We start from the raw sequence: 11,595 nt of genomic DNA, 5'->3' as shown, positions 1-11,595 counted from the left end.
ATGGTATCAGGAGGGGAAGGGATGAGCAGAGAGAGGAGGCTAGGGGCTAGATACTGGGGGGGAAGTGGTATCAGGAGGGGAGGGATGAGCAGAGAGAGGAGGCTAGGGGCTGGATACTGGGGGGAAGTGGTATCAGGAGGGGAAGGGATGAGCAGAGAGAGGAGGCTAGGGGCTAGATACTGGGGGGGGGATGGTATCAGGAGGGGAAGTATGAGCAGAGAGAGGAAGCTAGGGGCTGGATACTGGGGGGAAGTGGTGACAGGATGGGGAACGTATGAGCAGAGAGAGGAGGCTAGGGCTGGATACTGGGGGGAAGTGGTGACAGGAGGGGAGGGATGAGTGGAGAGAGGAGGCTAGGGGCTAGATGCTGGGGGGGGGGAAGTGGTATCAGGAGGGGAGGGATGAGCAGAGAGAGGAGGCTAGGGGCTGGATACTGGGGGGGAAGTGGTGTCAGGAGGGGAGGGAGGGATGAGCGGAGAGAGGAGGCTAGGGACTGGATACTGGGGGGAAGTTGTGTTAGGAGGGGAGGGATGAGCACAGAGAGGAGGCTAGGGGCTGGATACTGGGGGGAAGTGGTGTCAGGAGGGGAGGGATGAGCAGAGAGAGGAGGCTAAGGGCTGAGTACTGGGGGAAGTGGTGTCAGGAGGGGAAGGGATGAGCAGAGAGAGGAGGCTAGGGGCTAGATACTGGGGGGAAGTGGTGTCAGGAGGGGAAGAGATGAGTGGAGAGAGGAGGCTACGGGCTGGATACTGGGGGGGGGGGGTGGTATCAGGAGGGGAAGTATGAGCAGAGAGGAGGCTAGGAGCTGGATACTGGGGGGAAGTGGTATCAGGAGGGGAAGGGATGAGCAGAGAGAGGAGGCTAGGGGCTAGATACTGGGGGGGGGGTGGTATCAGGAGGGGAGGGATGAGCAGAGAGAGGAGGCTAGGGGCTGGATACTGGGGGGAAGTGGTATCAGGAGGGGAAGGGATGAGCAGAGAGAGGAGGCTAGGGGCTAGGTACTGGGGGGGAAGTGGTATCAGGAGGGGAAGTATGAGCAGAGAGAGGAGGCTAGGGGCTGGATACTGGGGGGAAGTGGTGACAGGAGGGGAGGGATGAGCGGAGAGAGGAGGCTAGTGGCTGCATACTGGGGGGAAGTGGTGTCAGGAGGGGAGGGAGGGATGAGCGGAGAGAGGAGGCTAGGGGCTGGATACTGGGGGGAAGTGGTGTCAGGAGGGGAGGGATGAGCAGAGAGAGGAGGCTTGGGGCTGGATACTGGGGGGAAGTGCTGTCAGGAGGGGAGGGATGAGCAGAGAGAGGAGGCTAGGGGCTAGATACTGAGGGGAAAGTGGTATCAGGAGGGGAGGGAGGGATGAGTGGAGAGAGGAGGGTAGGGGCTGGATACTGGGGAGGAAAGTGGTATCAGGAGGGGAGAGATGAGCGGAAAGAGGAGGGTAGGGGCTGGATACTGGGGGGGGGAGTGGTATCAACAGTAGATGATGGATGTACAGTAGATGATGGATGATCAGAGAGGACAGGGGCTAAAGACTGAAAGGTGGAGAGGTAAAAGGAGGGGCAGAATTAGTGGAGATTGGGATGAAACGAGGAAGAGGAAGAGGAGAGGAAGCGATGGGGTCTATGGCCAATAGCAAGCTGAGGGACACAGCGGGAAATAGCAAGGGCACAATGAGTCAGGAGCCTTCCAGGAAGTGCACGGCACAGAAGACTTTTTGCAGTGACACTGAGCTACCTAGGCAGATCCCATATATGCATAGAGGGCGGCTGCCATTGGCTGTCACAGTGAAACAGGTGAGAATACCTGACCTGGCCCAATCCCCTGTTTGCCCTCAAGCAAGATGGCGGCGCTGGTCTCCCGGCGTCTATAGCCTTAGAGCGGGACCATGCTGCAGATTCCCATACTGCCCTCCAACACTGCCGGACCTCTGCCTGCCACCTAATATGATATGGAGGCCGACACACGCCAGCCGGCGGCGGACACGGATGGGTGAGTACAGTACCCGCCGTGTACCACCGCGGCGGCGTATGACAGATAAATACTGTTGGGGAATTAGTGGACCATGAGGAGAGACAGACACAGGGGATGGAAAGGGACATGTGTGAGGAGAGAGAGAGAGAGAGAGATCATGTTGGAGACAGACAAATGTGGGATGTGATAGGAGAGACAAGAGGAAAAAAAGAGGGGAAAAGGGGGAAAGAGAGAGGCAAACATACTGGAGGGAGAAAGACACATGGGGAGAGAGAAACAGGCATGGGGAAGATATACAAACATTCTTGGGGAGAGAGGCACACATTGGGAAGAATGAGGGAGGCAAGGAATAAGAAAAGAAACAAACACACTTGCAGAGAGAGAAGCAATGTGAAGAAAAAGCAGAAACAAGGGGAAAGAGAGAGACAAACATACTTGGGGGAGAGATATACACATGGGGGAGAGAGAAACAGGCATGGGGAGCATGACACAAAATGGGAAGAAAGAGGAAATCACAAGGGGATAGATAGAGAGAAACAAACATCCTTGGGGAGAGAGATCCACATTGGGAAGAAAGAGGGAGACGCAAGAGGAAAAAGAGAGTCAATCATACTTGGGGGAGAGAGACACACATTGGGAAGAAAGAGGGAGACGCAAGAGGAAAAAGAGAGTCAATCATACTTGGGGGAGAGAGACACACATTGGGAAGAAAGAGGGAGACGCAAGGGGAAAGAGAGAGACAAACACACATGGGGAGAGTTAGAGACACATGGGGAAGATGGAACCAGGCATGGGGTGGGAGGAATGGGGAGAGTGAAACATGGTAATGGAGAAAGAGAGGTGTTGTGATGTATCAAGCATTGCATTTTGCATGTGACGCTACCCACCTACTCATCATACCCTTGGCGCCATTTTGGCCATACACAACAAAAAAATGTGCACAACTGGATTTATACGTGAAATAAATAAGCACAGAAAGTGAAGCTAGCGTTCTCCATCCCACATCTAATAACGTGTAGCGTATCTAGTCTATAATCACAGTGACGGGAAACTGCCCTTGTCTACAGAAAACATCAACGTTGCTGTCTGAGGGCTATAACTCATGTACGATGCGCAGAAGATGAGATTCAGTGTACAGCGCTTATTATTATGTTACCAGCCTGACCCTTTCCTCAGACAGTCTAATAATGCATGCATATTGAAAAGATATAATATATTCATTGCAAACTGTACAGCCAAATATATCTTGACCTACAGTATATTATTCAGCTTTGTGTATGAAGCTCTCGGGTTTGACAGAGCTTAGTGTCCGGTGAGGAGACATTCCTACTACTAGGAAGCCTGTAATCCTCTGACGCGGCTGTCTCTGCGCATCGCGGTGGCACCTGTTGGGAGAACATTGGGTGATTATTATTTTAGCATCTAATTATAAAACATTTGCAGAAATACTGATATTAGCCGTAATGGGAAGCTCTGGCTGCTGCCGGGGATTATGTATTATTTAGACATTACAAAAAATAATTCTTTCTTTTTTTTTATCATCATTGTCCATTACAGGATTTTTTTTTATGTGTTTGTGTTTTGCTTAAATAATTCAGATTAAAATAAAAGTTTCCATGAAAAAGTAACCCCCCCCCCCCCCCACCCTAAAATACAAATATATAAAATACTAAACAGAAGTTGCAGTGACAGTGGCTATACTTTCATGTGAAATGATAGATACATTAATATCCAGTCTGGATTGAGAGCATTTTTCCCTCCTGTAATGGGCCATGTTGGGGACGCACACAAGCTAATGTGCCCCCATTCCCAAAGCTCCCCTGCCTTAAGTGCCCTGGATCCCCCAACCCTTGCATTGTATAGGGGGCAATTCAGACATGACCTGAATACGCAGGCCAACGTTCAGTAAAGCGACTTGGTACTGGTGGTTCTGGGTACAAAAGGCCTGGGGCTGTCTTTAAGTAATTGGGTCAGTGGTTCTATTCGGTATCGAGGACCGAGGTTCTATTTGTCTTCGAAACCATCTCCCGGGCAGGGATTGTGACCTTTGACCCCGATCCCTATGGACCGTGCAAAACTTATATCTCAGATTCTTTTTTTAAACTTCACCCGGCCGCGAAATTTCAATCGGTTACGATTCAAAGTTACGATTTTTGGGGTACCATATCTCCGGTACCTGCAAACCAATTTATCCCAATCTTGGTGTGCCAGTAGCCCTGGGGCCTACCTCCATGCTCCCCATGTAAATAGCTAGTCAGGAACCGGAAATATCGGGGGACATGTCCCCCATTGACAACATGGGCTGAGGCCTAGTCGAGTGGCCGGCTTTGGGGAACCATAACTCCGGTCCCTTATGTCCGATCCTCCCCAACTTGGTGCCCCGCTATAGTGAATTCCTGCTTTGCAAATGAATGTGATCGCTGTGCAAATGTGTCCAAAAAACCCATAGTAATAGGTTTAACATTGAATGAGTATTACATTGAGCACAAGTCATCGCAGGTGTCACATACTGTAGCCACAGACTTACTTAGCGGTGCTGGAAAAAGACATATCCTGGAGCTGATGTTACAAACCCTCCCCTTAAATGCCCAGGCACACCTAACATTTTCACTGTCACTCCCAGCGTTTTCCCTGTCACTTCCAGCGTTTTCCCAGACACTCCCAGTGTTTTCCCGGACACTCCCAGCCCTTTCCCGGACACTCCCAGTGTTTTCCCGGACACTTCCAGCTTTTTCCTGTCACTCCCAGCGTTTTCCCAGACACTCCCAGCCCTTTCCCGGACACTCCCAGCGTTTTCCCTGTCACTCCCAGCGTTTTCCCAGACACTCCCAGTGTTTTCCCGGACACTCCCAGCCCTTTCCCGGACACTCCCAGTGTTTTCCCAGACACTCCCAGCTTTTTCCCTGTCACTCCAGCGTTTTCCCAGACACTTCCAGCCCTTTCCCGGACACTCCCAGCTTTTTCCATCACACCTAGCATTTTTCTTAGAACTCCCACTAAACAGTTCCCACCCCAGATGCCTACTGCCTGTCAATCACCTTGCATACGGTGTGCTAACAGAAATAGTAGCAGGATTTCATTGCAGCACAGCCTCGTATTGAGAACCGTCCGCATGCGCAGTGTACCATGCAAATTCGCTGGTGTGCAGTCAGGTCTGAATCGTGCCCATAGTGAAGAAGGTTACATGTACACAACTTTACCCCATGGCGGCGTGCACCGCCTCAGTCGCAGCAGCTCCTGCGTGACTCTCGCTCACATTGTTTATGACAGCTCTTCGGCCTCGCATTACCGGGCGGCGTAATTGCTAAATCATCCAGTGCTGGTTATTATTCTCTGTGCGTCCAGCCCGTGAACTCGCAGGACCTCTGTCACATACAGACCGGTTCCAGCCATACCGGGACTTCTCACTAATGATAAATTGTCCAAAACAATCATTAATTATCCCAAACAAGAGCTTGTGAGCTGATGAAAAACTCCTACGGAAAATCTAGGCGGCGGATGTTTCCAGATTGCACTAGAGATCCAATTCGTTATTCCCACTGGGGCATTTAAATGGAAGTTTCCCCATTTTAGGTAAAATAAATAAAAATGTTTGTTTAAAACATTGGTATCAAAATCTCAACATTCCGTGGGAAGAATGCCGGGGAAGTTTTTGTTTCCGTGGTGATGGTGCCTGTTATGTAACTGGTTTTGTATATACAGAACACAACATTGATTTACGGCAAATATCTCTATTTATAATACTGTAGCTTGAAGGTTCTTGTCTTCGTGGGTAATTTCCAAAATTTGGCTGACTTGTACTAAAGGCCCCTAATACATTTGCCCGACCTGTCCTAAGGACAAGTCAGATCCACTTCTCGTGTGAGCCGCTCGGCAGCTCCCTAGGAGGCTCACATACGATTTGGTACTTGATGTGTAATTTTTTACATGTGATAAATCGCATGCTATTTATCACATGTAACCAGTGAGCTGCAGCGGATGATGAGGAGCATTGGGGTGGGCGGTGATCAGTGGGACGGGCACACCGGGCAGATCCGGGTATTAGAATGTTTTTAAAAAATATGTCAAATGACTGGCCGGCCTCTAATTGGCTGAGAGAGAGCACTTGCAGCCAATCAGCGGCTTCCCTTCTGGGCATCCAGTCACTGGCTCATTTTAAAATTATAATGCCCGGCGTGCCCATCCCGCTGATCACACTGCTCCTCATCGCTCCCGCTGTCGCTCAGCACCTGCCACCCGGAGGTAAGACACGCAGAAAGGTGTCAGCGGTGCGGAAATCATTCCAATCGGATACGTGTATGGGGGCCTTAAGAAACAGGGTCAGTGTAAGGCTTCTCATCACCCCAGGCAAAACTTCTACTGCCCCAACCCGACTGCCACCAATACCCACTATCTAGCCCCTCATGTGACAGTGTGGAGGAGGCCTCTTAGACGTTCCACAGCCACCACCCGCATTACTTACAACAAGGAGGTCTTCCTCATAGAGATCCTTCATTTAGTGATAGGCAGACTCGTGTTGTCATGGTTTCTTCTGACCGGTGCACTGTGTGATATGTCAATCATTGCATCAACAAGCGGCGTATATGGCATAGTGTTGGGCACCTAGCATTAGTGAGAGTATACTAGCATACATAATGTTCATCTGTGACAGACATAAAGGCGTCTTCATGTTACTTTACTCTCCAAAGTTGTGTACATGACAAATAAGGGTCAAGCAAGAGGGTCCCTGACACTGTCTCTCTCTTCCTGGCACAGTAACGCTCTCTTCCTGAAAATCTCTCTCTCCCTAATACTGTGTCTCTCTTTCTCCCTGACACTGTCTCTCTCTTCCTGGCACAGTAACTCTCTCTTCCTGAAAATCTCTCTCTCTCTTTCTCCAACACTGTCTTTCTCTCCCTGACTCTGTCTCTCTCGCTTCCCCCTCTTGGTTTCTTACCCCAACATTCTCTTCTTACTCTCCTTTGCTCCCCTCTCAATCTCTCTCCCTCCCTTACACCTTTCCTCTAGCTCCTTTTTTCTTTATACCTCAGTGGCTACCAATGGGCTCCTTTATAAGTTGAAATGAGAGGATGTTTTTGGTTTTCATTACAGCTATAGTGCTTAGCACAATAGCCACCACAGATGGTATGGTCGTAGAGGCTGTAGGGATTGGTAAGAGTTGGGGGCACATGGCGGAAATTATTGCCCCAGCCAGGCCTGCCACCTACCTGGCCAGCCTCCAGCAGCAGCGCAGTGCCAGGATTTGCGGGTATTCAGGTTGTGGGACCTAATGCTGGGAAGTGCCTGTCCTGATCTTGTTAGGTACGGTGTCTCATGCTCTCCTCCCTTCTATCTATCTCCCTGGTACTCTCTTACTCCTCTCCCTGACACTCTCTCTCTAAAACTGTGTCTCTCCATGACACTCCTTCTCTCTCCCAGACACATTCTCTCTCTAAAACTGTCTCCATATCTCTCTCACACTGTCTCTCTCTCTCTCTCTATTTCTCTACATGACAATGTCTCTCTCCCCAGACACTGTGTCACTCTCCCCCTGACAAAGTGATTCGGTGACTGGTACTTTATCACCGCACAATCCACCCCTAAATATCAAGTTGCAGGTGGGTTTTGAACAATTAGACAGTTGGGAGCTGATTGGTGATAAAGTACCATCAGTGTATCGCTTCATCTCTCACTTTTTCTGACTGTCTACCTCTCTCTCTTCCTGACACTGTCTATCTTTCTCTCTCTGTCTCTCTCAAAGCCATGCAAAGGTGGGTGGATCTCCCAGATTCCACTCACTTCTTAGTGAAGTGTGGTGAGCATCATGATGGCACCATTGATCCATATGTGTTCACCTTCTCTTGTAAGTCAAGTATTTTTCAGTATTGAGCCTTGGTGGGGGCAGGGCTTAATGACACATAGTGCCCAGCTCCATCACCTCATTGGCCAACTGCAGCTCCCATCAGAGTGGGGTTAAAAAATAAATTAGGCAAGTATGACGTAAGCTCTCATAAGCAGGACCCTCCTCACTTATGTTCTGTTCCCTCCCCCAATTATTCCATCTGTCCCCACTTGCCGCAGTGACCCCAACCTTTGGATTCAGTCAGTTCGACTTTGTGGGTGTTCTGGTTGTATAGCTTGTATCATTGGCTACTTGCCGGAGAAGCCCAGAGAGGAGATAAAGGTGGCCGTTGATGGGGAGAGACCAGTGGTGGCTGCAGCACAGTTCAAAATTCAAATAGTGGAGCCACATCAACTGCCAGTGATTCAGTTTGGAATGGCAGTTGGTGGCAGTTGCTATACCTTCCCTATTTGCATTTTGAACTTCGCTGGAGCCACCACCTCTGGAGCCTCCCCTAGCACAGACTATTTGCAACATTAGGCTCCTCCCCTAGTGACAAAATGATGTAAATCGTGCACATTTGGAGTAAAGTTCCACAGGTATTATTTTTCCCATCCCACCCAATTCTGTAGGAAGTGGGCTAGATGTGGAGGTGTACCCTCTTCTGGAAGCCCTGGGAACCCCCAAAATCTGGAGTTTATCCCATATTCTGCAATGTCTTCTACTTTGCATTTTAGTTATGTTTGTTATGTACGTTACATGTGCCCTTTGGGGGTAATTCAAACCTGCTTGCTAGGCTTTGCATATTTTTACTGCCTAGCGAGCAGGTAATCGCCTCCCCACTGATCGCACGCCCCACCGCCGGAATACCTGCGCTTCCATGCAAGCGGATTCGTACACCATTTTTGTGGGCACACCCATGAAATGCTGGGCGGGCCCGTCGGAGTGCCCCCTGCCTGTCACTTAGGCAGCGAATGCCCAGGGAATGAAACATCTGCTGACATCGCTCGCTACTTGGCATAATCATGCACATGTGCATAATCGCAAATTGCGCAGATCCTGACCATTGCGGACAGGGACGAATTCGTACCTGTGCGCACAGAATAAAATAATAATGCAACAATGAAATACATGTTTGTCCTGAGGAAGGTACAGATGGAGCGAACTCCATCTTTGCAGGGGCAGGCGATTCTATCGCTAGGGGGCGCACGAGCACAAGAGCTCCCCGCCGCCATCCGCCGCCTCCATTGACGGTCCCCATCGCAGCCCCCACGGTTTGGCTCCATCTGTAAGTTACAGTAAGCGTTAGCTGACTAGTTCCTTAGATAAAACAGCTTCTGTAGACATGCAGAAACAAGGTACATAATCGGCTACCGCTCCAGGATCCTCCATTTGTAATTGATTTATAATTAAGAGAGAAAACATTTTCCTGTAAGAGCGGAATTTGGGAATCGTTAGCATCTCAGAGTCTCAATTTAGCAGCAAAATGGATCCGTCCGTCCGTGCGGCTCGCAACGATTTCCTCTTATCTCCAGACTCACAACACGGACAGCTAATGTGCCTCGGTGTCAGGCAATCCGTCACATGCCCGGCACAGGCTGGCGCACAACTCCCGCGTCCTCACTGCCGCTTTAAGAACTAAATAAAACACTCATTAGCACTTAAGGTATAATAAGCAGCTACGCAGCCGCCACAAGCGCCGCGTGCATCTGTCGTATGGAATTTTGCAGGCGCGCTTTGCCTGGTGGTGCAGCGAATGGGATGCATCTGCTCTCCCTGATTCCCCCTGTGATTAACTATCTCAGACTTCAGCAGTCATGGACTGTGATTAGTTTTCTCATTAGTGTGTTAATATATGTTGTAAAATGTGACACTTTAAAGCTGCGACACTTAGCGGTCCAGACACGGCGGCCCTGCCGGCGGCACTTGTTTTGCCACAACACGCAGGATGCCGCCTATTCATTGCGTCCCACTTAGCATTTTTATGTCGCTTTTTAAAGCCTAATACCTCATTTGTATTTGTATAGTCAAATGCTGGTTTTAGTCTAATGTATTCAGTGCGAGGTTTCTTGTTCTCTTAATTCATGAAACCTGCTCAGGAAATGGGCTGGGGGAACATGAGCCGCGGCTGCAAACCACATAGGTAATTGGTTTTGCTTGCTCCTGTTTTATGCACTGGTCACAGATCCATCAAAGTGAGGATTCCGGCAGAGCGCGGCTGACTTATCTGCATAATAATACAGGCCCTGTGATTTTCATTAGCAGCTATTACTTCCCCGTTGTTCTGTAGAAACAGCATCGTAGAGAATGGGGGAAATAGACATTGCATATTACAGATAGCTCAGTGTAAGTGGTAACAAAGTGGCTCGGGAAGGCCGAGGGTGGGTCGTCTGCCTATGTGGGGTGGCATACGTGCATGTCATATGGCACCTGGGAATTCTATTGCATATTATATCATTCCACTGACTCTCTACAGTACTGTAGTCCTCTTCTACCCAGGAGACAGACAGTAATTAGGGTCAACCACACATGGCCTGGGAGACAGCGGGTAGTTACATGGATAGGTGCAGGGCTGGACTGGCCATCTGGTCTTGTGGGCCGATTTTGTGCACTGAGCCCACTGCCTCGAGTACTGGGCTTCAATCACTGTGCGCTGTGCCGCCCCCGTGTGATGTCATGACGTGTGACACGCCTGAGCCCGCCCCGCTGACTACTGAAGTCACTATTAAGGCTACGCTCGGGCATGTTCAAGCGCTGCCTGGGAAACGTCAGCGCTGCCAGTGTGGAGACACAGCTGCTGCCGGAGGGAAGGCGGAAGTGTGGGTGGAGGTTGTAGCACCGGGAGGATTGCAGCGACATAGGGCAGCTGTCAGCGACCGGCAGGAGACTCGCCAACATGCAGAACCAAAGAGCCTTCCCACAGGTCAGTGTGATGCCCGGCACCTGCTTCTCTGCCTGTCACCCCGGGGCTGGCTCAAAGTAGGGTGACCAACTCATCCCTTTAATCCGGGACACATATTAATTACACAGGTTCTGTGGCTGGCTTTCACCTGGTTTTAAACTGCCACAGACACTGTGTAATTAATATGTGTCCTGGATTAAAGGGATGAGTTGGTCACCCTAGCTCAAAGCCATGGCTGGGGGTGTAACACTGCGAGCATGACGCTGCCACACCTGACGTGTGGGCGCCGCCATCCAGTCTAAGGGGGAGCTGAGGGGCTGGCCACGTGAGTCATCATGCATCATTCATTTTACGGATGCTGGAGTGCTCCCTAAGGGGCACGGACAGGCGCTACCACGGGTGCTGAGCCAAGAGCAGCCACTTAATATAGGGGTAGTCAGCCCCAAAATGTCAGAATACAAAAGAAAAAGGAAGTGGCGCTGATATTGATGAAATAATCAAAAAATATATTTAATGTTATTTAAAACAACATAGCATGTAGCAATTGTATACAAAATTATCATAAAACATGTGCAATGAAAAAATACATATAACAATAAAATGATATAAAACAATCTAACTGGACCAGAAGCTGAATACATGTGGACCCAATAAGTACAGTTCGGAAAGGAATTTTGATTAATTGGAGGTTCAAATAACCCTGTGGGCTGATAGTTACCACTGGTGGCCGTTGTCATCAATTTCAAGAATTTTGTAATGGTCCTCAAATTGGTGCGACTGTGGGACCTCTGAGGGTCCAAAACCCCTTGGGTGTAGTGGGGTGGGTAGCTGATGGATGGCTGTAGATGTCTCCCACGTCGCTAGAGGCTCCAAATATAATGGAATGACCATAGGCAGGTGTCCTCA

The sequence above is a fragment of the Crinia signifera genome, chromosome 6 (assembly GCF_055691185.1).
Source record: "Crinia signifera chromosome 6, ASM5569118v1, whole genome shotgun sequence".
Classification (NCBI taxonomy): Eukaryota; Metazoa; Chordata; class Amphibia; order Anura; family Myobatrachidae; genus Crinia; species Crinia signifera.
This window is presented reverse-complemented; position numbering follows the sequence as displayed.